A 27,880-nucleotide genomic window follows, 5' to 3' on the forward strand; every position below is an offset into this window, starting at 1 on the left:
TGTTACAGAAAGGACTGTGGGTTTGGGTTATGTCACTATGGTAATAAGACCAGCTCTATTAGCTGGTCACTTAAAAACTTCCACCAAACTTGTCTTCCAGTGAAATACTTCATTTCCCCATAATCCATTCCCTCTCCTGCCCATCACACCTTTAATAACCCTACGTCATATGCTCATTAATCTTTCTACCTCTACATCATAGAGTTTTACATTTTAATATTAAAGCCAGTCATCTTGTTAGTTTGATTTATTGTTTTCCTCTTTCGAAAAGTCCACACTCTCTTTCTGTGTACTATAAATAACAAAGCATGGCTTGGGATTGAATAACGGAGCTGTAATTCAGGTTTGGGACTTAGCTGCCATTCCTAAAGCCTCAAGCCGCACCCCTGGGGATCACGATGTCAGTAGAGGCTGGTGATTGAGTTATAGCCCTGCAGTCAATCAGGGATGGTATGCTATTCAAAGTATTACTACAAATGACAAGTTATTAGTGCTTTGAAATGAAAGTTAAAACTACAGTAGATCAGATGTTAGTTTAATGAGGATAGTTTTTTTCCCCTACTTAATGAGGTAGGAACTTTTTTCCCCGTATTTCCTAAATAAATCATAGGTGATAAAAAAAAGAAAGAAGGCTCTTAGGTAATCAAGCTTTATTGTTTTGTTACTATTATTTATAATATTGCACAGCTTTGCAAAACACATTCAGTTTTTAGAGTACTGAAAAAAGTACAAAGAATAAAACAACAAGAAGGAAGGAAGGAAAGAGGGGATGGAGGGAGGGAGGGAATTTATTTGAATGCTCTCCAAAATTCCAATCACCTCAAAATTGAATTTCATAATTTTAGATACTATCGGAGAGCTATGAATATGAACACGTGGCAAATGGCAAAGTAAAATCAAACAAGTGAGTTTTAAGTCTAAGATGTCAAGTCAAATAGGGCCACATATTTTGGTTATTAATGCCTCAGGAAAACAGACCATAGTTTCAGAATATTGTAAAATCCTGTGGAGCTCCCAAAAGCTGTCTTTGGGCACTTCTTTTCCAAACACTACCAGAATGTTACATTTTAACATCTCAAACATTAAGATTGTTGATGATAAATGTTTTTAAAAAGATTATCAGAAATATGACACAACCAGCTTCAATCTGCAGAAAAATGCTCATAACCAAATCACTTATCTAAAAATGTATCCTCACATTTGGGTAAGGATCCTTAATCATGGACCTTTTCGAGAATTGATGAAAACTATACACCTTGCCCCAGGAAAAAAAAATTATATCAACATACAATACCTCTCCCTCTCTCTTTCACACACACACACACACACACACACACACATACACACACACACACGTTTGCACATTTCAAGGAATTTGCAGCCTTAGGTTAGAAACTCTTGTCCAACAGCGGGGTAAGCTGTGTTTTAAAAAGAAAACAGATCTTTCTCTAGTTTATATATAGATTACATGTAATTTTGATCAATTAGCAAAATATTTAATGCTTGATTTGAAGATCAAAATCAAATTCAATCCCACAGGGACCTAAACTTAAGTGTCTATTGTGTTCTAAAAAATTATCTCATTTCAGAGGACCAAAATGCTAGATATGAGACCTGTTTTTTTTGATGCTGCTCTTAATTTGTGTTATGAAAGTTTTCTTGATAGGGAAGGGTAACATAATAATCTAAGAATTAGTGTCTTTTTATTGCCAGTATTCTAGAGAATAAATCATAGAAAAATTATTATTATGATATTCATAATGAAACAATAGATGTAATTGGAAATATTCTCTGGGTCCAGATTTGTCATCAGGAAATAAGCATACATATAACTGAATCCAATAATGTAAGCACTTTAGATAACAAGTCTTTGAAAAGAGCCTGATATTCTATAGTGCACATTATAAGCTTATTAACTCATACTTACATGTCCAGAGGCAAAAAGAAATGCAGGCGAAACCATGATATGTTTCTTTCATGAACTTGGCCTTTCCCCTGGCAATTCATTTGAGTTACACTACTTTCTTTCTTTGTTTTAAAATCTTCTAACCTTTAGTAAAAATACCTAATTTTATCTTTATTCTTTTGGTTCATTGTCCTTTCCAACATACATATGTGTATACAGATCATGCAGGTGCTGAGGGTGGTATATACTGAAGCAGTTTCTCTGTAGCCTTAGTTAAGTAACATGAGAAGCAGTCCACAAGTCAGGGAGTAAGCCATGGGTGTGACCAGATGACCGCTTGGAGTCCATTCCCCACATCATCCAACGTCTTTGAGACATGAAGTGACAAAAGCCCTTGATGCTTTTCCTCAGTTATGACTCATAGGGCAGCAGTGCCCAGGGGTTACTTCATCAAGTTTTCCTTCTTCGCCCGGGCTCAGAGTCATTTTAAGTTTCATTCAAGATGGAGGAGTTTTTAAAGGCAACTAACTCTGCCAAACCAACTATCACAGTGAATTGAGAGTTCTCAGTTTAAAATAAACTGGAAAACACTTCATTCCTGTGGCAAAAACATCCCCATCCAGTAAATGTCAAAGATAATCTGCACTAACCCTGAATGAGCCAAATTGAAGCCCTTACATTTTGCCTGATACTGAGGCATGTTGGAATTCCCAGTCTGTGTACCCAGATGACCCGAAGTTTTTTCTCTTGCTTTCCAGCAATTAAAAGCCAGTCTGTTAAAACAAAACATACATACATAAATAAATAAATAAATAAATAAATAAATAAATAAATAAATCAAAGCAAAAATCCTTGCATATGAAAACAATCAAATAAGAAATCAAGCAGTAAATTGGGACATTTTATCCCTGGTTCTAAGATTCAAGGAAGTGTCTCACATTTACTACTGTTGCAAATGAGCAGCCCTGTTGAGAATCACAGTTTCTGGATAGTGGCTAAATCTATCATATTCCTAGGAATTTATGGGAATTCTTTGAGACCTGTGTTTAAAGAGAGCCCAGCCTTTTTCTTCAAAACAATTCTTTTCCCTGGGAATTGCCTTATACTATTCTATTCAATTTGGTGTAAATGTTCATTTTGAAAGTATCACATTCATAGAGGCATTGACTAGGTCTCTAGGCAAACTCTGGGAAGCATCTATCAAAATCTTAATAGGAGTCTCAGAGTCAATTCCACCCCACATTGTCTGAGTGCTTACTTTATGCAAAGTCCCACATACAGTATTTTTGTATATGTTTCCTTATGAAAGCTTCACAAATCTGGTAGCAGTAGTAATTTCTTTATAGATATGGAAACTCAGAGTGAGGAAGCTGAAACTTTTGTACTGGTTTGGCAGATAGGAAAGAGCTTGTAATGCGAACTCTTCCATGCTCTCTAGTTCTTTTTCCACTTACCCTTTTAACTACACAGTTTCCTTCCATACTCTGGAATAGTCCAAGTGGAAAATTAAATCCAGAGCCATTTTCACCTGAAATCATAGTTTGATGCTGGATTGCTCTCTCTCTCTCTTTTTTTTTTTTGTTTCCAAATTACATTATAGACTTATCTTTCTAGCAATGTGGAAACTCCTCCAAGTATTGCACAAATAAAAATGCTAGTTAAAATATATAATCATAATTTTAATGCATGGTTAAGTTGGCCAGAAAGTTAAGAGAATTCCTCAGATGTCAGAAACTATGAGAAAGCACAAATTCTCAAGGGTAAGTAAACACTGGAGCCAGCATTTGCTTGGAAGATACATACCAATTGTGAGTGCTCTCAGAAGAGCAGACTTCACAGACAGACACCAACTGAAAAGCCAGGATCTCTGGGGAACAGTTTTATCAGTGGGTGAAGTAGGAGAAACCCCACCCCATGGAGGGAGACAATGCCAGTATATGCCTCCCTCTGCCTCTCCACTGGAAATTCCTAACCTCGAGCCACACTCATTGAGGGCTGATGTAGGGCCTGATTTTATACCACCTATGTGGTCAAAAACAAAAAAATGCTAAACCAATGCTATCATTTAAAAGTCTCAGGTGATAGTGCCCTTGTGCTCAGCAGAAGCAAAGTCTGCTCTGGAGGAATGTACTTTAAAAATAGGCCAATAAAGGTCCAGCTCAAAAGGAGCTCATAATCAAAGGGCATTAGAAATACACTAGAACATGCAATAAGGTACACAAATACTGTCCTCACAAATACTACCTTTGAACCAAGAGACATGTATAGGACAGGGCACCCAGCAACTGGGAAATACACATGCACTTTGAAGCACACAGAAAAAATTTACAAAAATTAAACAAGGAGTGATCTCAGCAATTCTCTAAAAATTTCAAGGACTCTATGGCATGAAGACCATATTTAATCACAACACATTAAGTTAGTAATTAAGAAGAAAGTGGTAACTAAAAACACATTGTATTAGGAAATTGAAAAATGTACTTTTAATACATGGATCACAGAAATTTTGATCACATAAAAATACTTAACAGTGAATGAACATGAAAATACTTCTTATCAAGCTTGTCAGAGGCATCTACAAATAATACTTGGAAAGAAATTTAAAGCTTTCTGTGTTTGTATTTAAAAAGAAAGGTTGAAAATAACTAACCTGGGCAATCAATTTAAAGAGCTAGTAAAAGAAAAAACATAATAAAGCCAAAGAAAATAGATGAAAGGGAATACATATAAGAGCAGAAATTAATGAAATATAAAACAATGAAACATTAGAGAAAATTGACAGAAGAAACAACAGAAAAGTTGGTGTTTTTTTTTTTTTAGTCTAAAACTGATACATCTTTTGTAAGATTTATCAAGAACAAAGCCCCACATTGGGCTTGCTGCTCAGTGGGGAGTCTGCTTGTCCCTCTTCTTCTGCCCCTACACCCAGCCCCATGCTCTCTCTCTCTCTCTCTTTCGCATGCTCTCTCTAAAATAAATAAAAATCTTAAAAAATAAAAATACATTTCAAAGAATTCGTTGCAAAGACTACTTAAACTATAAGTTTAATATATAAACTATAAGTGTAATAGAAACATGCTTCAAAAATATATAAATTAACACACTAATTCAAGAAAAAATAGAAATCCTGACTTGTCCTCTATCAATGAAAGAAATTAAGTCCATAGTTATAAATCTATACATGCAAAAGAAAACACAGGGTCAGATGATTCTAAACATGATTTCTACCAAATGCTGAAAAAACAAGACACTTTCATGCTTATAAAAAGAACAGAAAAAGAGGAAATATTTCTTTATTTATATATAAAGCTAGTACCACACTGACACCAAAACCAAAGGCAGACAAGAAAGTAAAATTAAAGTTCTATCATAACACAAATTCAAAATGCTTAAACAAAATATCTGCAAACCAAACTCAGAGACATATAGAAAACATACATGTGTCCCAACACATGCAGAATATGCATTAAATAATTCTTTAAACATTTAATAAAACCTCCTAGTAAACTAAAAATAAAAAATAAGTTCCTTAGGGCACTGGGGTGGCACAATCCAGTTAAGTGACCAACTCTTGTTTTCTGCTCAGGTTGTAATCTCAGAATCATGATATCAAGCCCTGCATCAGGCTCTGCACTCAGCAGAGTCTGCTTGAGATTTTCTGTTCCTCGCCCTCTGATCCCCCAACTCTCTCTCTCTCCCAAATAAATAAATCTTTAGGAAAAAACTTCCTTAAATTACAATAAACCTATGGTGAAACACTGGACTTTAAGTCAAGACTATGACAAAGTTGTTGGCTCTCACCTCTAATTGCCATTGTATTGGAGGTTGTAGCCAGAAGAATCATGCAAGGAAAGAAAATGTACATTATAACATGTATTAAAAAGAAAGAAACAAAATTGGCAAAATTTAACATCAAAATATGCTGGTAGTACATATAGAAAACAAAAAAATGTGTACAAAAATTTTTTTATTATTAGAGTTTAATAAGGTTTCAGCTTACAAATCAGTTTTTAAAAATTTAATTTTTAATTAATAAGCTGTTTGAAAATGATATAAAAATGTATCCCATAATTGGCATGTAAATAAATGTTATTTACAATAACATTTAATAGTATCAAATACGTAGGAATCCATCTAACAAACATGTATGACTTTACTGAAAAATTATGCAACTTTATTGAGAGAAATTAAAGACTTCTCTGTTACTGTTTATTATTGTTACACAACAAACCATCATAATTGGGGATCTCAAACAACAATCATTTTATTTTGCTCATTTTTCATGGGTCAAGAATTCATTAAAAAAAAAAAAAGCTTGTCTCTGCTTATTAATTACCCTTAGCTGGGAAGGCTTAAAGTCTGGGAGAGACCCAACAGTTGAAAACTGGAATTATCTGAGGATTTGCTCACTCACATGCCTGGCCCCTGGGCTGAAAGGATTTGAAGTTAGAACTACTAATGGGAGAATTTACAGGTATGTGGTTTTCCCATGTACTTGACTTTCTTGCAGCATGGCAGCCTCATGGGAGGGTATCATATTCATCTGTTCTTCTACTGGAAGGCTCAGTTTTATAAAACTCTCCATTCTTTCCATATTGATTTATGGATTCAATGAAATCTCAATCAAAATTACAGTAAGATGTGTGTGTGTGGTGTGTGTGTGTATGTGTGTGTGATACAACAAGTTGATTCTAAAACTTACATAGGTGTGCAAAAAGTCAAGAAACTCTTGGGAAAGGAAAGAAAGATGGGAAGAATTGCTCTAGTAAATATAAAGACTCAAAGTTACAGTAACATGATAGCATACAATTATCCCAGGGAAAAACAAGTAGGGAATGGAACAAAAATGAGAGCTCAGGAAGAAACTATGAACATATGGACACTTTATTTCTGGTAGGAAAATGTAGCACTGCTGGGCAGTTGGTGAAAGATCTTACTTTTTAATAAATTATGCTGGGAAAATAGCTACCCATGTAGAAAATTTGAAAATAGGACCCTGTAACTCACACCATACCAAAAACTACTTCCAAAAGAATTAAAAACCTTTCTATGGAATGCATACTATAAAGGTTTAGGTTACATAAAATCATGTAAAAGATAATTTTAGATTAAAAAAAGATTTTAGAAAGAGATGTTTTCATAACTTCATGGTATGATAAAACTTCTTAAGATACTAAAAGCACCAACTTTATAAAAATTGATAAATTTGATAACATTAAAATCAAGAAAGTAGTTCATCATAAGATATTCTAAGTGAAGTTAAAAAGTAGAAAAGATATTTTCAACTTCTATTAATAACAAAGAACTTGTATCCAGAACTTGTATCTTCTGGATACAAGAACTTTCTACAAATTATTAATGAAAGAACAGTTTAACCAATAGAAAAATGAACAAAAGACTTGAAAAGGGACTTCAAAAAGAGAAAATTGAGATGTCATACAAACGTCTGAAATGGCTTTCACTTCATCAAGTAATTAAGAAGTGCAAATTAAAAACACGATGAGGGATGCCTGGTGGCTCAGCAGTTGAGCGTCTGCCTCAGGCTCAGGGCATGATCCTGGAATGCCTGGATCGAGTCCCACATCAGGCTCCCTTCATAGAGCCTGCTTCTCCCTCTGCCTGTGTCTCTGCCTCTCTCTGTGTGTCTCTCATGAATAAATAAATAAAATCTTTAAAAAAAAACCCACGATGAGATATATTTCACACTCACTGGATTAGCAAAAATTAAGAACTCTGACCATACTAAGTATTGGCAAAATTATGTCACAATGAAGACCCTAAGAGATGGCTGGTAGGGGCTAAATGTTACAAGTGCTTTGAAAAATATTGGGATTATATAGAAAAACCCAACATGCATATATACCATATGAGCCAACAATTCTCCTCAACGGTTTTACCATGAGACACACCAGAAGATATTCGGAGCATCACTGGATGTCAAAGACCAAAAATTAAAAAGGAACCCATAAATGTATATCAATAGTATATAAATTATAGTATATTCACAGAATAGAATATTATACAAATGGCAATGAAAATGAGCAAACTGTGGCAAATGCTTTAATATGAATGATACTAGTGTAATGTTGAGTGAAAAAAAAAGACTCACAGAAGAATGTTTACAGTGTACAACAGAGTTCCATTTATTTAAAATTCAAAAACATAGCAAAAACAATATATTATTTAGATATATCCACATATCCACATATCCAGTGAGTTATTTACTTAAAATTCAGGCTAGAATTACCATTGATAGGAGGAAGATGGGATCAGAGAGGCACCCACAAAGTTTTAAATGGACTAATAATATTGGATTTCTTGAGCTAAGTGGTGGATAAATGAGTATTCATGTTATTAGTCTTCAGATTATACACATATCTTATACAAACGCTTTTATGTATGACATATTTGACATAAAATATGTCATAAAATTTTTAAATTATATATACTACTACTACTATATACACTATACTTATTATGAAGCTATTGTCTGGTCTATGATCACACAGAACAGATCTTGAACAGTTTAGCAGCCACTCCTGCAGTTCCATAATTAGAAAGATATTTAAAAATATAGCCTAAAAGATATACTTCAGTCAGTGACTTCAACAAAGTGGGACAGAAATTTCCAGAATATAGAAATTTCAGCCAAAAGTTGTTTATATATATATATATTTTTTTTTAATCTGTAGCTGTATGCAAAACTCCTTTCATTCCTGAGCATATGCAGAGCACAGGGACAAAGCCCAGAGACAGTCAAGGATCTGGGGAGGGTTGAGAGCAGTATGGTGAAGGAGAGGGGTCCTCCTATGTGAGCGATCTGCCCTATGTGAGCAAATTAGAAACAGCAGTTGTATCCATTGTAGAAATACAGCTAGTGATGACACTTTAAAAGTATGCACTCTGAGCAACTGCCGCAGTGACAGTGAGAATTGCCACAATTCGGATATTCATCTCATTATGAGGATGGACTGTTCAAATGGGATGCAGAGCATCCTGGGACACAGAAGACCAGAAACGATGCAGAACAAGATGATGAAAGGAGAGGGTGGTTTGAACAAAACCCAGGCATGTACCATTCTCTTAACCACACCTGACAAAGGGTTGTGCTGATGGCCTAGGGACGGGGAATTGGAAACAATACCAGATACACCTCTGTACATCAGTATTGGTTTGTTAAGTAAATGTTCTCGTAAGTGAGCATTTGACTGTTTTGCAAGCTGCAGAGCTTGCTCAGCAGTAAACGTTCAATCATTTTCAAACCCCTTTGTTATATTCATAAATTCTCAAGTAAAGAAACCCCCTCCAGGGATATCTACAGAGGTGCTTAAACAGGGTGGATCCAACTGAGGGCTGTAATTAGAATTCTGGATCACAACAAAGGATAAGCAGCAACCTTCTTTATAGAACAGTGCTTGCCTGACCCCAAATCTTTCCTACCTGGGCAGAGTTGCACATAACAGAGTTGCACTTAACAATTATTTTTAATAGTCTCTTTCCCTAGGTAACTAATTACCTTTCTTTGCTGCTCTTTCTGCTTTTCTACTAATGACCACTAAAATCTGACAAATTCAAAATTTTGAAAGTCATCCAACTATTTAACTCAGCCCTAGATTTTTTCAGAGAAACAGAAACTTCCAGATGTAGATCATTTATTTAAGTTACATGTCATTCCCCTAAATTGACAAGCAGCCAACTCACAATTATTCCCAATAACAGAGACTAGGTATAGGAGGCATAACTTAATTCTACTGATAATGAAGAAAGTTTATTTGCCTTCTCCTTTATCAAACTTTTGCCAGTTACTAACTAGTTTCTGAAAGGACTGGTTCAAGTTTCATCCTCTTTTGCTTATCTTACTGTCATTCTTCTGAGAGGGCTTAATGAGTTGCCAGCATCAGGCAATAGAAGAAGGCAGAAAGGCACCTAGGAGGCTCAATCAGTTAAGCATCCAACTTGATCTTGGCTCAGGTCTTGATCTCAGGGTTGTGAATTCAAGACCTGTGTTGGGCTCCACACAGGGCATAGAAAAGAAGGTGGTCCAAAGAAGAGAAGAAAATCATGTAATCCCTTAATGAGATAATCACCTCTGAGTTGAAGTTGAACACGTTTTCTCCTTGGTTTTAAGGTTAATTTAAAAACTTTGTGTTTTTCCCACCAATAGATTTCCCACCATTGCCACTTGTGTCAGTACTATCTATCTCTCAAGGGGCTCCTGAGTGGCTAAGTTGGTTAAAAGCATCTGACTCTCGATTTTGGCTCAGGTCATGATCTCAGGGTTGTGAGATAAAGCCTTGCATGAAGCTCCATGCTCAGCTGGGAGTCTGTTTTAGGTTCTCTCCCTCTCCCTCTGCCTTTTCCCCCTGTGCGCGTACACTCTCTCTCTTTCTAAAATAAATCTTTAAGAAAAATACTATGTCTATCAATATATTCTTTGCTTTACCCATGTTCCCCTTTTTTTCTCTCTTTTTTCTGTTCATCAGCAGCTAGCCCTCTTTCTTCAGGGCCTCCTTTTCCTGAATGCTTTATTATAGCAGGAAACATAAGTTTGAGAGAAGTAAGTATGGAACCCAAAGATTAGTTGAAGGTCCCCAGGAATGGGAAGCATCTTAGCCACATCCTTTTACACCTCCTCTGAGAAGTTCCACTGTTCTTCCCCCCTTCCGCTGGTACCAGGGAAGAGAACTAACTTCTGCTCTGCACCGGCCATATTCTACATCCATCTCCTACTCAGTCTTGCCTTCAGCTGAATGCAGTATTGGTTTATTATGTCTATTTTATAGCAGCCTCAAAGGGATTAAGTTTTATTCTGCTACTAAGTAGCAGAGGCAAGATAGAGATCCAAGCTCTTACTGTTTTTACCACAAAAATGCTACCAGGCACAAGATGCAGTTTCTTTTGCTGTATTCTCACTAACTTTCAATCTATAATTTCAACAGTGAATTATGTTTCCTACATTAATTCCCATGTTTACAGAGAAAATTTACAAATTTCAGAACACTAAATTTTTAATTAAAAAAGTAAATAGAAGGAAATTATAGCTTGAAGATTTTAATGGATATTGGAATCAATCTGGTTTGGTTTCATTTAAATTACCTTAAGGGAATTTCAGAGAAATGTAATGATTTTGTGTATTTACTTCTAGTTAAGGATTGCAGCTCATTGCATTATCTGTTTCCTCCAAAACTCTACCAGACTGACAGCAAAGGATTTTTCTTGAGTCAGAAACCCACAGAACCAAGGGAATAGGGGAGAAGCAACAAAATTTTGGATGCTAGAAAGAAAACAAATGAGTGCAACAGACTTAGCAGACCCAATAAAGTTAACTGCTAAATCAGCAGCAGGGAGAGCCAAGAAGAAACCATATTTATGCCATAGAACCTCCAAGAGGTTGAAGAATTGGCAGCATCCAGGACTTCTGGAAGTAGGGGTGAAGGTAGAGCTAATAAAAGGAATACTGATTGACAGTCCTCATGAGATTTCCAAATACCTACTCTGAAACCAAGAGCCAGGTGACTGTTCCTTCTTCATATGGAAGAAAACAAATGTTTATCTCCACAGAAGGTTAAACAGAGGCTCTCTGAGCTGAATGACACCAGTCTCAGTTAATGATGGGGAGACATTAAAATAAGGTGGTTACATAGATTAAGAGCCTCCACACTCCAGCTTTCTTCCCACATTTGCCTTCCAGAAATCTATACTATTCCTCCAATAAGATATTATAATGTCCTTCTCTAGGAAATCTGAACACCTTAAAGAAAAAAAAAAGGTCCAAACTGTTGACATTGGAGCTTCCCCAGTGAAAAACCCAAATGGATCACCCTGACATTAGCCCACAGTTGGCTTCAGCAACATGCAGAGGCTGAAATTAGCACTGTAGCACTATACCCTTAAATATGAGCAAAAACATGATTTGCCAAACCTTAAAAAATGCATTTAATGTGAAAAACAGGAGGTACAAATAAATAAACATTTTAAAGTCACATGAAGGTAAAAGCAATGCGAGAAAATTTCACAAAAGGTATTGCTAATATTCTTAAAAAGATAAGATATTGCATCCATTAAACAAGAATGGTATAATGTTAAAAATCAAAGAATACAAAAAAGCTCAAGGGAATTAGAAAGAAGATAGTATATGTATAAAAAAATTCAGGGAAGGGTTGAAAAATAAAGTTGACATAAACTACAGGAAGAGCCCAAAGGACAAAGAGAAGAAAATGGGGTCAGAAAGATAAGAAATTAGAAGTAATCTTATACCTGAAAAATAACAGTTCCAGAAAGAGAAAAAAATAAAATTTAAAAAGCAAATCAAAGAAGCAGTTTAAGAAAATAGTACAGACCAATGAATAAAATTCCAATAGAAAGGATTCTTTCTCTGCTTACCACAATGGATGAAGTCAGACCCCTGCCACAAGGCACAGTGTGACAGTGCTGCGATGCATCCTTCAAGTCTCCTTTCAGGAAGGAAGGACTTATTCCCCTTGCTGCAAAAGGTGCTTTCAGCTGGGGGGATGCCTTCACAGAAGAAAATTGCTTTATCTAAGGTTCTGTCTCCTTGCAGGGTGGCCCATATCCAGTCAACATAGGAATGTAAAGGAACAGTCTCCTAGCCCCACCGAGGACAACTCTGAAGGGCCATCCCAGTTGTAAAGCCACCATAGACCCACCGCTGAGGCTCTTCTGAGATCACATCACAACTCAACTTCTCCCCACCCCCTCTTCAGACTTCCTTCCCTTCCCTCCATAGGTGTTGGTCTCAAGAGTACTCCCAAATAAACCTCCTCCCATACTAATTTCCATCTCAGAGTCTGCTTCCTGGAATTATAGCCTGTAATACACATCACTGTGAATTTTCAAAATCTCTGAGATTTTTTTTTTAAGAAGAAAAAAAAATCCTAATTGGGGTAAAAGAGGAGGAGCAGTTTTCATACAAAGAATCAAGTATAAGAATGGCTTTGGATTCTCAATAAATACTGAAAACTAGTAGACATTGAAGAAAATTTTTAAATTAAGAGACGGAAGAAAAAAAAACCCCACTTTGAACCTGAAATTTTATACCCAGCCAAAACCTAAATGAAGTGCAATGATAGAATAAAGACATACCTAGTATCATAAAATTTACCACTCATGGACTTTTTCTCAGAAAAATTGAAGTATGTGCATAAGTAAAATGAATGAATAAGCCAAAAAAAGGAGGAAAATATGGAATCCAGGAAATGAGGGTCCCAACTTGGGAAAGTGGCAAAAAAAATCCCCTGGGATAATAGGGATGGTGGTGAAGGAGATCCCCAAATGACAGCTGGCTGGAGAGAAGCCTAAATATCAATCAAACTCAATAGAGGAGGTCAAAAGTCTGCTGAGATTGGTTCAGTCAGATAAAGTAGATAATCAGGTATGTTTGAATCTACCTGGAGGAAATTTACTGCTGAAGAAGTTTGGGGATAAATTAGTGGTGTACCTATGGAAATATGGAAACCTAAGAAATGATGGGGAGAAAAGGCCATATACAAGTTCTAAGGAAACCAAAGATGGTGAGGAAAGGAAAAGTAATAATAAAATTTTGCACAATTTTCAAATGTGTTGACATAATTAAAATGTAAATAAAGATATTTACTGGCAGGGGAACCTGGCTGGCTCATTGGGTAGAGCATATGACTCTTTATGTCAGGGTTTTGAGTTCAAGCCCCACATTTTGGGTATAGAGATTAAATACGAAGTTTTTAAAACATAGTTACTGACAGACCTAATTTAACCAAAATCAGAGCTAACTATACTGGGAGAGCAGCGCACATGTGTGCACACTTGGGAGTGTGTGTGTGTGTGTGTGTGTGTGTGTGTGTGTGTGTTAGGAAGTGGGGGAGGGCGTTGCAAAAAGAGATCAAAACCCTAATTTTCATAATGGAAAGGCAATAGAAATGTCTAAAACTAGAAAATCAAGTGGAAACTCTATAGCATATTATCAGAAATACAAAAATCCAGACAAAAAATCATTCATAAGTTGAATGTGACTGCTTTCTGGGAGAGGAGGTAATGGCCATTAATAAAAGTAAAAACCAAATTTCAAAAGGAATAATTTGGTTTTGAATTCATTTGTTAGCTTTATTCTACCAAGGAATCTCACTATGTCACCAAAGGTTTAATTTGAGTGCCTTGTGTCAAATAGCCAGAGGAATATTAAAAAAGAAAACAAAAGCCGGGGGCATCACAATGCCGGATTTCAAGCTGTATTACAAAGTTGTGATCATCAAGACAGTATGGTACTGGCACAGAAACAGACACATAGATGAATAGAACAGAATAGAGAACTCAGAAATGAGCCCTCAACTCTATGGTCAACTAATGTTCGACAAAGCAGGAAAGACTATCCCCTGGAGAAAGGACAGTCTCTTCAACAAATGGTGCTGGGAAAATTGGACAGCCATATGTAGAAGAATGAAACTAGTCCATTCTCTTACACCATACACAAAGATAAATTCAAAATGGTTGAAAGATATAAATGTCAAAATCCTAGAGGAGAACACAGGAAACACCCTTTTTGAACTTGGCCACAGCAACTTCTTGCAAGATACATCTATGAAGGCAAAGGAAACAAAAGCAAAAATGAACTATTGGAACTTAACCAAGATAAGAAGCTTCTGCACAGCAAAAGAAACAGTCAACAAAACTAAAAGACAACCTACAGAGTAGAAGAGCATATTTGCAAATGACAAATCAGATAAAGGACTAGTATCCAAGATCTATAAAGAACTTACCTGAGACGCCAGGGTGGCTCAGCACTTGGGCATCTGCCTTTGGCTCAGTGCATGATCTTGTGATCCAAGATCGAGTTCTGGATCGGGTTCCTTGTGAGGAGCCTGCTTCTCCCTCTGCCTGTGTCTCTGCCTCTCTCTCTCTCTCTCTCTCTCTGTGTGTGTGTGTGTCTCATGAATAAATGAATAAAATCTTTAATAAAAAAAAAGAACTTATCAAACTCAACACCCAAGAAACAACAAACCAATCATGAAATGGGCAGAAAACACGAACATAAATTTCACCAAAGAAGACATACACGTGGCCAACAAGCACATGAAAAATGCTCCGCATCACTTGCCATCAGGGAAATACAAATCAAAACCACAATGAGATACCACCTCACACCAGTGATAATGGGGAAAATTAATAAGGCAGGAAACCACAAATGTTGGAGAGGATGTGGAGAAAGGGGAACCTTCTTGTACTGCTGGTAGGAATGTAAACTGGTACAGCCACTCTGGAAAACAGTGTGGAAGTTCCTCAAGAATTTAAAAATAGAGCTACCCTCTGACCCAGCAATTGCACTACTGGATATTTACCCCAAAGATACAGATGCAGAGAAACGGCAGGACACCTGCACCCCAATGTTCATAGCAGCAATGTCCACAATAGCCAAACTGTGGAAGGATCCACAATGTCCTTCGACAGATGAATGGATAAAGAAGATATGGTGTATATACACACACACACACACACACACACACACAATGGAATATTACTCAGCCATCAGAAGAGACAAATACCCACCATTTTCTTCAATGTGGGTGGAACTGGAGGGTATTACACTGAGTGAAATAAGTCAATCGGAAAAGGACAATCATCACATGGTTTACTCATATGTGGAATATAAGAAATAGGGAAGGGATTACAAGGGAAAGGAGAGGAACTGAGTGGGAAAAAATAGAGAGGGAGACAAACCATGAGAGATTCCTAACTCTGTGAAACAAAGGTTTGCGGAAGGGGAGGTAGGTGGGGGGATGCGGTAACTGGGTGCTGGGCCATGAGGAGGGCACCTCCTCATTGATGGGATGAGCACTGGGTGTTATACTACATGTTGGCAACTTGAATTTAAATTTTAAAAATGTGAAAATAAGTAAATAAATGTAAACTGCTTAGAAAAAAATAATTTAAGTGCCTTGATTTTGGGTTTGTATTAGTAGTAGTGTGGGGGCTACTTCATTCTTCTGGGGATTTTTACTGGATCAATGAAAATGGCAGAAAGAAATCATTTGCAAACAAGTTTGTAGGATTAAATGCTTCTTTTGTGTAGACTCTTATTATTTTTCCCAAGATCTCATTTGGCCAAGCAGTCTTCAGAGTATACACTTTGAAGCACAATATGGTTTTTTGGTATACAATATACTTAAATTACAGTAATTTTTAATCAAGGATTAGAAAGCTGACCACGTCTGGTTTTGGAATTAGGGCCATAAAAGGAAAATCTCTGCCAAGGCAACCTAATCTACATGCTCACCTCTTGAGCATAACAGGAAATGAAGGCTGCTTCTAGGTAACATCCCATGGGCTCACTTGGGTGGCTTTGGGAGTGACAATGGGACACTGATGCAGAAAGGGCATGGCAAAATGAAATTCACACCTCTCCAATACTAAACAACTGGGTCACCACACCTTCCCCACCCTCAATATAGAGAATGTGGTGAATCAGTCCCTGGGGTGAATGGACCTGATAGAAACTCTCCGGAGATCGGAGAAGGACAAACATTATATGGTCTCATTCATTTGGGGAATATAAATAATAGTGAAAGGGAATAAAGGAGAAAAATAAGTGGGAAATATCAGAAAGGGAGACAGAACATGGAAGACTCCTAACTCTGGGAAACTAGGGGTGGCGGAAGGGGAGGAGGGTGGGGGTGGGGGTGACTGGGTGGCGGGCACTGAGATGGGCACTTGACGGGATGAGTGCTGGCTGTTATTCTGTATGTTGGCAAATTGAACACCAATAAAAAATAAATTTATTATTAAAAAAAAAACCAGAAACTCTCCGGAGAGAGAAATCTTGGCCTCAGCTTATTGATTATGCATGTGAAGAAATACCCATCACCAAATGCCCCATGGCTTAGCACTAGTGCCAAGCATGGTGTCTGGCATACAGAAGACACTTGATAAAAACATACTGGGGGATGAGATGGCAGGTACAAGTTGCAAGTGCTCTAAGCCCCACCTTTTAGAGACTTAAGAGAAAAGTTGGCAGACTAGCCAAAGTTGGTTTCTTAAAAATCTGCAACCATTTAAGAAGAAAATTCTCTCCCTGTATCATGAGCAGCAACACAAGCAGCTTTTCTTTCCTAACGTTGGAATGGCCTAAGAAAAGGAGGGTTCCTCAAAGTATAGGAAGTAGTCAGAAGCTGGAAGGGATAATCAGCTTGTGGAAGGGTGATAGTTGGAAATGAAAGCTCCCAGGTGAGGGGCGAGCTTAGCTGGACCTAAAGATGACAGCAGAGCACCATTATTGAGAACAAGTATACTCTTGATTGGCATGGATATTTGAAGAGGTGTCAAGGAGCAATGGCCAATGCCTGGTGAGCATAGGCACTGACTATGTTCCAGGCACTATTCAAAGAGCTGTAGCTGTGTTTCTGTATTTAATAATCACAACAGCAAGGATGTGCTGCATAACCCAAAGTCTGCCACCTTTCATACTGTGAAATGCCAGGGCTCCTCACAACACAGTGTCCTGTGGGTTTATTGCATAAGATTTGGGGATGGGTGTTAAGTCCCAGAAAAGTCATCAATCTTGACCAAGAAGTAGAGTTTGTGGAAACCACCAACCCCTGAGGGTTGTAGAATCCAATGTGGGTGGTGTACTCTGGAGCTATTGCACACGAAAGAGATCATTTTATTGGCCTCGTTTTTATAGTGAAGAAACTAAGGCCCACACAAAGTAGGTAGCTTGCCCTAGGTCACCTAGCTAGTCAAGCGGTGGAGCTTGTATTCAAATTCAGGTAGTCCCGATCCTATCAGATTTGTGTTTTAATAACCACTCTTTACTCTTTTTTAAAAAAAGGGGGGAGGGGGGAGGAAGGAGCAAAGTAACAGGAATCAAGGTAATAGAATGGAAAACTGCTGAAGGAAAAGGAAAGGAAACAGAGGGAAAAGCATTTGCTTCAGGTACCAACCACAGATGTGGTTCTGCATATTACACTGGAGAACAACAATCTGGTAATTTTCTTCAGAGGGGCTCGCTTTCTCCTCTAGTAGGATAAGACCTTCACGGAGGAGAAATTTGTCAGGAAGCACCTTCTCATGCAGTGAAAGTGGGGTTTGGTTTCTTCTGTTTTTAAGGGACAGCCTTACTATCGGACACCCCATCTCCCGGGCACTGCATCTGCCTCTGCACCCCACCTCAGCCTCATGGTCTGCTTGCTTGAAGAGAAGGCTCGCGCACCTGCAGAGCGGGAAATGTGACACCATCCTCCCCTGAGCTGGAGAGTGGGAAACAGAGATCCATCAACCTGAAAGAGATAGTTTGTGGGTGGAGGTGATGGACCTTAGTGGGCGGAAGCGACTGAAAGGTCCCCCAAACGCTCAGCTTGCCTGTCAGACACACCTCATCCAACGGGGAGGTGGCTGCCAGGATCATGAAATGGCTTTGCCTGTGTTCTGCTTTTGTGGAAGAAACATTACTTGCTTTGTAAAGTGAGAACTAGGATTCATGTTCCTTCATGTTTGAATAACTCTGCATATTCTGAACGATACCTATTAAAATATAGCAGTGGACATTTTAAATAGTGAATTGCTCAGAGTTCACTGGAGGTTCCCCTCCCTCACAGCCTCCCGCCACCCCGGGAAGCTAGATGAGAAGGGGTCATGCTGGAGCAAAAGAACAGGTGAAATAGCAACGTGATTAGCAAACTGCAGAGTACTCATTCCAAATCGGGAAACAGCCAGTGGTGTGTTTCTCATGCTCACAAACATTTATTTCTTGGTTCCGGACACATGAGTATCCTGGAACAAAATCAGTGCCCTCCACATCACACAGGTGAGAATGTGACCTTTGGTTTGGCCAGTGTCTCTAAGATAGCTCTCATTTCACCATGAAGGAGGAATGTTCTACTTGCAAAAAACAAAACAAAACAAAACAAAAAAAAAAAAAAACAATTTACTTCACATCGAGAAAAGCACCACATAATTAAGCAACCAAGATGTTTACTGAGTAACTGAAATGTGCAACATGCTCACACTTCATGCCAGAGACACAGTCCAGCTTTCACAGAGGTAGCAGTCTAACTGGGAGGATATGTACACAGATACACCAAATAATAATAACAAAACACAATAACAATAGCTAACATTTACTGAAAGTATGCTCCAGACACTAAGCTTTATATACATTACTCTCAATCTCATTTAATTCCTACAACAACCTTGAAAATAAAATTTACCCTGAAATGCAATTGTTATTTCCATTTTACTGAAGAGGAAACCAAACCAGAGAGTTAAGTGACTTGCTCAAAGTCACACAGCAAAGAAATGTCAGAGCTGGGATCAAACCAAGGCAGGCTGGCTCCAGAGTTTGGTCCACAGTTTATACTTCACTTTACAGCCTATTTATAGGATAGAATGAGTATTTTGGGTGAAACAAAAGGTTATTATAAAATAATGAATTGCAGTTTAAATGTCTTTTTATTATATTTTATTGTTAAAGATGGGAGAGAAGATTCTACAAGGTCAGAATGCAAGCCCTACAGATCTATACAGAAATCCCTGATTACCTACAATCTATTCATTGTTTAAGAAGCCTCTCATCCTTCAGGCTGGCTTGGAACAATTGGAGGTTGGGCTCCAGGACTTACATTCTTAAGAGTTTCTGAAAACTCCTTCACTATGGCCAGAGTCTGATGGCCTTTAATTGTCACCAAGAGTCCCCACAGATTCATTCACTCTCCACTCTGTGACCAAGGATCAAAAATCAGATGGCAAATAGGACTTCTTGCCAAGTCTGCACAAGGACAACAAGTAGCCCATAAGGGAAGAGCAGAGCAAGCTACAAAATTTGCAGGGCTTGGGGCAAAATAAAATGTGGGGTTTCCTGCTCTAAAAGCTGCTAACCGTACTTAAAATTTTAAGTTATTAGTATAAATTTTACTGTTAATCTTCATATTGTAGAATGGCAGTTTTAAATGCAAATATAAGAGCACTTAACTCCTATGCAGAATGACCAGAATTCCTCAATTTATATTTGTAACTCATGTATGCACATATACGTAATTCTTTTTTTTTTAATATTTTTTTTAATTTTTATTTATTTATTTATGATAGTCACACAGGGAGAGAGAGAGGCAGAGACACAGGCAGAGGGAGAAGCAGGCTCCATGCACCGGGAGCCCGATGTGGGATTCGATCCCGGGTCTCCAGGATCGCGCCCTGGGCCAAAGGCAGGCGCCAAACCGCTGCGCCACCCAGGGATCCCCATATACGTAATTCTTACCAGATCAGTGGAAACCTTGCACAAAACTAATTCTTTTCATTTCACTTCTTTATACAGACACATTCTACTAGAACTCTCTACCTTCACATTACTGATGCATATGGAAGGTGAAAACAAAAGCAAGTATGGATTGCCTTGTCTTTCTCCTTCCTGTTATGTCACCATTTGCAGTGTAATACAGGAAAATAACAATGATAAGGAAGTATATGATAGTGTTCCATGGTTGTTCATGTTTCTTAGAATGCTACTGTCTTTACCCCGTGTACAAAGTTCTGGTTCAAACGATAAGTATGGCAACTTATGGCTATCAGTGTCCTCCCTTATTCATACACATAATACATTTGCCTGATACTTGCTTTGAGTCATGCTGCACTCCCATACATCACGGGTCTATCAGCATTAGGTGCTTATAGGGTATCACAAATATTATGTGAGAAGGCAGGTGGAAAGGGATGGCATGGTAGATGTGTCACATTGTGCTAATCTCCTCTGTTAACAGGCAGGCTTCACAGACCTTCAGACTTCACTTAAAAATCACAAGCTCAAAGATCAAATTATTGAGAATTTTAAGTCTGTGGTAACAGAGTATCATTAACCAGTTACGGGCTCTTCTGAGCATGGGACCCCATGCAACCACAGAGGACTCATACTCAAGAAGCAGCCCTGGGCAAGGATTATACAACTCTAGTGTTGGCAGCTAGAAAGGGGATCAGGCTTGGTGTGAGAATGTTCCCAGCTCCCTAGGCACAAATAGAAATAATTCTACAGAGTGTGCACCTGCCCCAGTCAGGAGGACACCAGTGGGTGTGTGTGTAAGCAAGACCTAAGATGCTATGCACTTCAGGTTACTTGCTTTCCAGAAAATACATTTTTTTAACTTTTATTTATTTATTTATGATAGTCACACACACACACACAGAGAGAGAGAGGCAGAGACACAGGCAGAGGGAGAAGCAGGCTCCATGCACCGGGAGCCCGACATAGGATTCGATCCCGGGTCTCCAGGATCACGCCCTGGGCCAAAGGCAGGCGCCAAACCTCTGCGCCACCCAGGGATCCCCAGAAAACACATTTTATTTGCCTTTATATTTATAAATTCCTTTCTGATTATATATGTGTGCACACACAAACACACATATATTATATACACATAGGTATATTACATATATGTATATAATGCCCTAGGTGGGACTCAGGGCAGCTGAGTGAAGAAACATTCCTGAGGTTTCATCAGTGAGAGCTTGACTAAGAAAAGTGTGACATTTCAATGAGATAACACAGGCTTTCATGCCATGGGCTTGTATAAAATCACACATGCCAACGAACTGAGAAGGAGTCTTCCTTGGACCAACTTTATGTGCTTTTTCAAATTCATCCACTTCTACCTGCCTCCCAAGTCCTTGATCATTTACTCACTAGAGAGTCCCAGCTGATCACCTCATCTCTGAATTTCACCAGTTATCTCAAACTCTCTTAAAATAAGGACAGGCTTAGACTGAACCTCTGCTGCACTTCTCTGGGGCGGGGGGAGCCTCAAGCCCAAGGCCAAGACAATCAGATGCATAGAGGTTCTGGCTCCTTCCACCACACCTGGACCCAGAAAGCACTGTGCTGTGGGGCACTGTGTGCCACTGGGTTTGACTTCCCAGCAGATACCCAAAGGGACTAACATAACCTGGAAGGGCAGAGAAACCCACTCCCTATGTTGCAAACTTTGACCAATTAGAGACAAAAGACAGGAAGGACCAGCAGATAAATTCTTTTCCCGAACTGCAAGAACTGTTCCAAGGTAAATATTTCCAAGAAATCTATTCAAAAATGAACTCATAGGACAAGCCACCAGGGTGTGTTTTCTTGTGACCAGCTTTGCTAATATGCCTTGTATATTAGCTTTCCCTCTGTCCCTGCTTTATTTCCTTTTACCCTTCACCTGCAGCAAAGCATTACCTAAACTTTGCATGGTCTCTATTTATAGGAAACCAAGGCCAAAACACTAATCAAAAGCAAAATCCATCTCTTAACTATCATCTGGTACAGGAGTCCCCTAGCTAAGTGATCAGCATAGAAGATGGGTAGTGGGAAATTCAAAACAAAACAACTAACACTGAACCCTTTAATTTTATATCTTTTGAATCATCTCCTTTATAGTGTTATGGATGTCCTACTGTGAGCCAAGTACTAAAGATAAAGGGAACAAGAGAATTGTAATTCTTGTGAAAGCTCACAGTCTAGTGGGAAAGACAGAAAGAAAAGAAAAAAAAGAAAAGAAAAGAAAAAAGAAAACGAAATGAAACGAAACAAAATCTAAACAAAGGAAGTTTTGTTATGAAGACACAAATGGTGCCTAGATGAATATACTGGAAGGCATGGATGTGGACTATCCAGTGGTAAATGGTCAGAGGAGGCTCCTATGAAGAGGCAGTGTTTAAGCTGAGACTGAATAGATTAGAGGAAACCTGTGAGCAAAGATCCGAGGATGGGGAGCATTGTGGAAGAGGATGTGTGAAGTCTCAGAAGCAGAAACAAAGTTAAAAGTGTCAAGAAGCTAAAAGAAGATCCATGGGGCTGAAAGGGAGCAGCAAAGGTACCAGAGAGCTTTGGAAAGCTGGCTAAACAGAAACTCAGGCTGGGCCATGTCAGCCGCGATAAGGGGTTTGGAATTTTATCTCATTTCCCTTGTTTTTGAAAATACAGTCAAACATCAGGATTTACATTATGTTTTAACCCCAAACCACCTTCAAGGTGGGTTGTTAACCTAGGGAATGTTAACTTTAAGGAGACACATGGTTAGCACAATGTGACTAGTGAGGGTGGCTGAAAGCAGGCATAATGAAAAAAATAAACTCTTAAACAGTCAGAAATTTGAATTCTGAAACAGAAATCATGATTCCGTGATTTCATTTTTTTTGTGACAGCTTGAAAATGTAAGATATTCATCAACACTGAAAGTGAAAGCTTCTTCTTACCACAGCCAATGATCCTGTGCCCCCAGGACCCAAAGATTTCTGTCCCCCTGCAACAGAAACCCTTCCTTTCCAAAATGGCCTCTCGTCTTCACCATCAACGGTCACTAAATGAACTGAGTGTGACTCAACTAAAGCAGGCCTTCTCAAGGTCTTCAAACAACCACACAGTCTGAGCTCTAATCCCTTGGATTAGAGACTCTAAATCCAGCCTTTTGATTTGGACACTGCCTCCATGCTTACTTGAGAACGCAGGATGAGAGGAACCATTTAGAAATGTCAATCCCCCACTGAAACATAAAACTGACAGTCTCCTCGTCTGCCTGGATCTTTCAGTTAGCATTTCTTCTCTAGAAATGCCACTTGGAAAACTCAGAAACTATCCCTTTGTACAGTACAGCACTCCCTCCTTCACTAAACCTCCCCTAGATTAATTGGCAATTCTACAGCCGTTCACAGCTGTATACAAGATGTTGAGGAGTGCAGCAGAGAGAGGGGTGATTATGGTTGCCTGCACACTGTCATTGCTTAGTAAGAACAGACTCCCCTCCTTCAGAAATGGCATGATAATGAAATGTAATAGCAGAGCCTCTTGGCAATCAATGCCATGGTGGAAATAAGTGCATATCTCAGTGACAATAACAAAGATGAAATGTGAAACAACAAAGCCCTTTCTCTCTTGGCCAGAACTCTTGAGAGCAGCTCATTACTCTAACCTTTCCACCTTCACTGGATGCACAATTAGAAACATGCATTTCCACGGGCATTAAATCCACTTGCTTGCTCACTCTGCCCTCATTAGAACACTCAATGGGGCCCAATTAGCTGGATGGCCATAAACAGATGTTTGTGACTTGGGAAAACAGAAAGAGAAACTTTCTGGAGCCAAAAGAGTATGGATAAAATCCGGCTCACCCCATCTTATTAATTACCTGAAATCTAGACTTTTACTTTTGACATGAACCTACAATCTTTATTTTGATAGGAAAATCTTACAGTCAGAAACATGGAGTTCTACTATAGGAATGTTTCATGTGGATCATGGAATATTTTTAAAAATTTAGTCAACCTTTTAAAATTGAGAGATTTTGTAGCTTGTCTGCATCCCTTGAAAAGATGTCAGAAGATTAGGCAACAGTAAACCAGGCCACTTTCCCACTTGGCCACCAAAGGTTGAAGATGACTCATGTCTGCCCCTCAATATGTCCTCCACATTACCACTATCCCCACTACCCTGCTTACCTCCTGGACCTGGCCCACTTCTCTTGCTCATGTTGCCTACTTTGTATTCGTGGGAAGAGACTCACAGCTCTACAACTTATGAACCTGGGCAACTTATTTTCTCTGTGCCTTAGTTTTGTGTTGTTTTCTTTTTGTTAGTATAAAATGGGGTCACGTGAGCAAAATGGGTGAAGGGGAGTAGGAAGTACAGGCTTCCAGTTATAAAATGAGTAAGTCACAGAGATAAAATGCACAGCATAGACAATACAGTCAATGATGCTGTAATAGTGCTGTATGGTGACAGATAGTAGCTACACTTGTGGTGAGCATAGCTCACCTATAGAAGTTGAATCACTATGTTGTACATTTGAAACTAATGTAACACTGTATGTCAACTATATTTCAGTATAAGTGAATGAATGAATGAACAAATAAAATGAAGTTATAATATTCACCTATTAAGTAACTGTGAGAATTAAATGAGTTAAAATATATAGATTGTTAAGAATTGTGCCTGAAACATAAGTACCCAGTCAATTTAGCCATTACTGCATTATCAATGTCATCATCAGCATCATCAGCATCACCACTTGTTCTAGGGAACATAACTCAATCTGGTTTCTTCATTCCTCCAGTGGAGAAGTCAATGCAATGGAGTTACCACCCACAGCATCATCTATCAAAAAAGATCTGAGAATTTTTATCCCAAACACCACACCAATAATTTGTATTCTAATTCTACTGTGAGGTGAGCATTTGACTAGACATGAAATACAAAAATAAATAATAATCATTGTCCTAACCCTGATATCCTCACAATGTATGAAGGCAGGCAGGAGTATATGAGTATGTAGCATATATGGAGGAAGTGAAGGAGCACATTACTGGATAAGGAACAATAGCAAAGCAATGGCCTCAGGCGCACTTGGGAAATAATGGTAATTTGTTTTTTGAGGAGCTCTCAGGCTCAGACCTTAATATATTTCAGCCCAGTACCCAAATAAGAAAACTACTGTGTGAGCAGGAACCAGGCTTTGCTCCAGCAAAGATTATTCACTTTCCTGGGTCTGCCTGCCTCAACACCATGTCTTCCAGGGAGTCTTCACAGGGCCTGCAGCAAGAAAGGATGATGAAGCATCTCACCAAAATGCAACTAACAGGAGGCATGTTTCCCTATGTCTTAGTCAGTTCAGATGGTTGATTCATATCACACTAGGAATACCTTTTAATCAAGGTTTCAGGTTTGATATCACTATTCCTCTAAGGGGCATTTGCAAATGTGAGTGTTTTTTTGGTTGTCATAGTGATGAGAGAATGCTTTTGACAATCAGTGGGCAGGAGCTAAGGATGTTAAATGTCCTATTAATGCTCAGGAGAGTCAGGCACAATTGAAGTCCATACCAAAATGCCAAGGGGAACCCTCCTGAGAAAACCAAATGATTCATTATTATTCCTGTTCAAATAGAGCATAAGCAAAATCTGCCCTGGGCAGCATAACAAATGAATTCTGATAAACCATCATTAGTTAATACTTGACCCCAGCCCCAAACACCATTGTCAGAAAGCAGTTGAACTGAATTTTTAGTTGAGTTGTATAGGTGGTGGCAACAGTGGCACTGATTCAAGATGACTCTCTATAACTTCATTTGAATAAGTACACCTGATTTCAAAGTTTCTCCTAGCGACTCAAATGTCCCCTTTACATGGAGATGTCACCAAAATCTTAGTGTGCATTAGTTCCTATCCTGGGTGCTGGGTTATATGTTAATAGTCCAGATAGATGAGATTGATGTTCTTACCAGGCTCCCATTCCAGAAAGGGAAGACAAACAATAAACTAGTAAATTATGAATAATATAACTTCAGGTGAAGAGAATGGCCACACATGTAATAAATCTTTCTGGCTATGATAGAATACTGTGGGGCAGGGAGCCTTACATGGAACAGTTAGAAACAGCATCCCTTAGAAGGTGTCACTGAAACTGAACTCACCATGTGAAGATGGATGGTGGGTAGAGCATCCCAGGCAGACATAATAGCAAGAACAAAGGTCCTTTGGGTAAGATGAAGCAGGCATGCTTCAGGAAGAAAAAGAATCCAATGTGGTTGAGCAAGGGGGAAGAGAATACAACATCAAGTTCAAAGGGAAGTTGGGAACAGTCCAAAATGGTCATCATACACCATAGAGAGATGTCTGGATTGTATTCAAGGTGCAGTGAGAAGCCATGTGAGAAATGTTTGCAATGTGAGACAGTGGATTGGAAGGCATAAGTGTAGAAGCAGGGATACCAGTTAAAAAAAGCTGTCAAAATTTTTGATTAAATGCCTCCTATAATCTATTTCATCTTTAAAATTCTATCTTTGATCCAATGGTATCATAAGAGGTGATGAATACAAGACAGAGCCTAGAAAACAAGAGTTTTGGTATAACATGACCACCTAAGACCCATTTGCCAGCAGGATCTTTTTTCCACCAAAGATATCAATTCTCCAGAGAGACCACAAGGGGCCTGTACTTTTCTGTCCTCATCCTCTGCAATCTCGACAGAGCCCTATAAAAAGGAACCCACAGTGGTACTAGTATATACTTGTAATGGTTTAAACCCAGAAGGGCTCTACATTTTGTTTTAACCACAAATATTTCTAATTGCCTACATTGGACATAAAATGTAGAAGATACTGATTTTTTTCCATTGTGATTGTTAAGCAATTTGCTTTTTTCAAAGTTTTCCCTTAATGGTAACTTTGAACAAGGCATACATTTAATAAATACACTGTCCCCCTCCCCCAGTAGCAGATGATCCACATTCACCAAGAAACAGCATCTGGCAACCATTATTGCACTGGGTTTGCAGCTGCTCATAGAGGAGTTAAAAGGACTATGAGAGAGGACATGGAAATCAATTTTTAACTCTTATTTTAATTATTGGTTGCTTTGGTTTAATACTCAGTTACTTTTCATAAACATCTTGCATTAGGTAGGCAGCAGATCTTTCCCTGATTAAAGGGCCAAACTTCTTAATTCATGTTTCCACCCAAATGACCGGCTTCCATGCCAAACAGAACTTGGCTTCCTCAGGGTACCTGCCTAAGCTTAGAACTTTCTTCCATGTGGATATTTGGTTATTCTGGAGGGAGACATTCAAACCCCTCCACCTGCATCCCATGAGCTCCCATCACATAGCAAAGCAGACTTCCCTGGGACAAACTGCCTCCTGTAGACACCAAAGTGATCATTGGTGCTTGCTACATAGCTATGCTATTAGTAAGAAACTCTAAAGAAATTCTTCAATGCTGACATTTGCCTAAGAAAAGAGATAAGACTTAGACTAAATTTTGACTTCTGCACTCATTCAAAAATATGTATTGAGATTTTACATATACCCCTGCAATGAGAGAGAACTGAATCCTGAAACAAAATAAAAACAGGAAAGGAATTGGCTATACCACTGCCAGCAGCAGCTCTCTGTCCCCCATGTCCATCATGACACTGCTATTTCCCGCTTTCCCAACTGCACTTGTAGCTAATGGTGACCTTATAACCCAGTGT

The 27,880-nt window shown here is 38.6% G+C and overlaps 1 long non-coding RNA gene across 5 annotated transcripts in view; it reads right to left on the minus strand.

The window, feature by feature from the left end:
- Positions 1-654: 654 nt before the first annotated feature.
- LOC129513156 (uncharacterized) overlaps positions 655-27,880 on the minus strand; it is a 281,878-nt gene continuing 254,652 nt past the window's right edge. For all 5 annotated transcript variants that reach the window (XR_008665145.1, XR_008665146.1, XR_008665149.1 and 2 more), the window contains one exon: positions 655-2,679. This is a non-coding gene — a long non-coding RNA (uncharacterized LOC129513156). The remainder of the gene's footprint in view (positions 2,680-27,880) is intronic.

The sequence above is a fragment of the Nyctereutes procyonoides genome, unplaced genomic scaffold, assembly GCF_905146905.1.
Source record: "Nyctereutes procyonoides isolate TBG_1078 unplaced genomic scaffold, NYPRO_anot_genome, whole genome shotgun sequence".
NCBI lineage: Eukaryota > Metazoa > Chordata > Mammalia > Carnivora > Canidae > Nyctereutes > Nyctereutes procyonoides.